We start from the raw sequence: 3,082 nt of genomic DNA on the forward strand, positions 1-3,082 counted from the left end.
CCATTCTACTGCATGTGGAGATGGTGGGATGAATATAAAGAAATTATCAGTTGCATCCTGTCTATTTAGATGAGGTAAGATTAAAGTGAGCATTGCGCCTGAAACGTCGCATTGGAATCTGACGCACAAAATTCCTTCAAGTAGATATTAGAGCAATTAAAACTAGTCTAATTTTTTGGTAGTCTGACCCCCTAGTATCGGAACTTTTGAGATTATGTAGGTACGACCTCTATTAAAGTTAATATTAAACATGTGAAAACTGCCAAAAATCTATTTAACTGCGAATTTTCAATCACTGCAATTTAAATGGGGCGGTTAATGGAGCAAAGTAGAATTTTATTTCTATAAAAACGGCTAATATAAAATGTATGCCACATAACGAAATCGCTCTTGCCTCCGCCATAACAGTGAACAAGACCTTAATTTCAAAATATTAATTATTTTTACAGAAACTGAATGTATGTAGATAGGTAAGTATATAAAGCAGTTATTAAATATTACGAATTAGTTTTCATCAAGCTGAAGACAACACTTGTGGCCACTAAGATGTATAACGGAATATTATTATTTGTTGCTATTGTGTTAATCTTTGCTCAAGTCGTAAGTAGATTTTTACTTAATAAATATATACTCGGAGCTGTTCAGAGTTAACTTTGATGTTATAATTAAGTGCTTTTATCACAGAACTTGTCAATGAACTAACAAGGATTTCCACTCTAAGATACATACATACACATACTTAAAATCACATCGACTTATATTCCTTGCGGGTTAGACAGATTCTCGCACTAGCGATAAAAATCTGATGTGCCCCAATCAACTTGGGGCGAAAATACATTTTTGTATGTATGTATGTTTGTATCACGATAACTTTCGAAGCACTAGTGTGATTTTAATGAAATTTAAAAGGAAGATAGGATGCAGGATCCGTCAATACCTACACTTTTTAAGATTAGGGGGCAATAAAATCGGTGAAGTTATTTCTTAATTATTCACAATTTTGTTAAAAAATAAAAGAAAGAATACACGAGTTTTAAGTTCGCGGCGAACGAATAGAATGATTCCGCTCTTACTCTTCAGAATTAAAAAAATCTTGATAAGATTCGATATACATAATTTGTATAAAACTATCGAGTTTCACAAGTTGTATAGCTCTACACATACGATACGATAATTTTCCGCCGTGTGATTCCCAGCATTTTAGAATAGGACCATTTCATCACCAACAAAACATGTTGTAACGTATCACTAAGGAAATAGGAGTACTATTTTTGTCTTCTTATGCAGGTTGTAAAAGTCAAGCAAAGAAAAGGCCAATAAACTAGGAATTATTCTTCTTGGCGATGGGTTAGTAACGTGTCACTATTTGAACCTCAGTTCCATCATTATGCCATACCGCTTAACGTGGCCTTTCAGTCTTTACCTGACAGTTGGCATTATTTACTTCGTAAGGGATAAAGGCGTAATTATCAACGTATCAGACATATCTATTAGAGTTTGTACATGCGATGGCGCGTAGTTGACGTATTTTATTTATGACAATGCTAAATCTCAATTTACTTACAGTTCGCAATGCCGGAATTCACACATGAATTGGCAGGTATTCCTACTAGTAAGTATTTATTCCTGTAAAGCTTGCTTTTTATTCCGATTGCGTGAAAAATCAACTAAGTAACATACACACAAACTTTTACATATACAAATTGGAATACCTACCTATGATTGCGGGAGGTCAATTCTATAAATAATACCTACCTAAGTACCAGTACCATGTCAACAACTAATGGACTGCGATAGTTATTGTATAGACACAGTATTGTTTCATTTATTATTTCAAAGATTTATAGAATTATCGAATACAATGATTATATATAATATTAAACTAAACCAATTACTTATCTTCTTCTAGAGATAATCAACGAAACGAAAAACTTATTTAAAGGTGAGTCCTATAAACATATTACCATTACCTATGAATCCGTTTCTCGTATCTTACTCGTGCTCAGCATTAAAAAATAACATGTCAGTACAATATCTCATTTTATCATACGATTTACGACGTACCAATTTTCTTAAACGGTTAAGGTGTGAAAACTTAAGATAGATACGGGCAAACAGATAGTTTTATTGTTAGCTGGTCATTCGGCAAGGAAAATCAACATGGAAACTTGCATATTTAAGCAACTGATCTATAACTATTATGATTAAGATCAGATGGAAGTCGCTTCGTGTAAAAACCAGACTCACACAATCCAATGTCCTATTTGTTAAGTGGAAAAGAAATCCACTTTCCCTCCTAGCTGGTATAAATGGAATAGGCGATAATAATAAGCGTACCCCGTGGTCCCTGTCCATGCAACAGTAACAGGAACCCCAGCCATATGAGTCGGAAAAACAAACTTTCTTATTCATACTGTTAGTATGGAACAATTAATAGCTTACCTTGTAGAATCTACTGGTTTTATATTCGTACTAATTCATTCTTACATTTTTTTTTTATCTTAGCCCCTTTTTAATTTCAGATTTTGTATGCTGATTATATACACAATGACAGCTACATGAAAATACGTCACCCCAACACCTAAATGTTTTGCTTTGTCGAAGTTAAGTTTCAGAACCGTTTTGGGTTCAAACATGCCTAGTATTTTATTTACAGTTAGGCATTTAGTTTTCTCAACAACATAAAATAATAAACATTCAGAATTCACAAAGTAATGGTTTTTATAATTTATTTCGTATAAATGTATCAACTTATCATTCTGTTTTATTTTACAATTTTTTCAGATAAAATAATTATTAGTATTACGTTTTTGAAGTTTTGGTATAAGAATGACTGAAACCAGTACCAAAAATTCTTCTATTTCTTCAGTGTGGCTAGTTCGTTTTGCCTAGAAAGGTATGGAACTTTTCTCTTTTTGACCTTCTAGGATTGTTTGATTATAAGCTATTCAATATGCGAAATGCACCCAAATAAAAATGGCTGTAGGCGATGAATAAATTCTAATCATATTTATTCGTTAAAAGCATAACTAGTGTTGTCTTGAAGGCTCAGTCCTGAATCGATAGCTGGTACTGAAAAGGG

The 3,082-nt window shown here is 32.9% G+C and overlaps 1 long non-coding RNA gene across 1 annotated transcript; it reads left to right on the forward strand.

Annotated features, from left to right (window-relative positions):
• Positions 1-489: 489 nt before the first annotated feature.
• LOC106131203 (uncharacterized) lies at positions 490-2,779 on the forward strand. The gene is made up of 4 exons (XR_001228512.2): positions 490-600; positions 1,567-1,612; positions 1,910-1,942; positions 2,523-2,779. It is a non-coding gene; the product is annotated as an uncharacterized LOC106131203 (long non-coding RNA).
• The last annotated feature ends 303 nt before the right edge of the window (positions 2,780-3,082 follow it).

The sequence above is a fragment of the Amyelois transitella genome, chromosome 6 (genome assembly GCF_032362555.1).
Source record: "Amyelois transitella isolate CPQ chromosome 6, ilAmyTran1.1, whole genome shotgun sequence".
NCBI lineage: Eukaryota > Metazoa > Arthropoda > Insecta > Lepidoptera > Pyralidae > Amyelois > Amyelois transitella.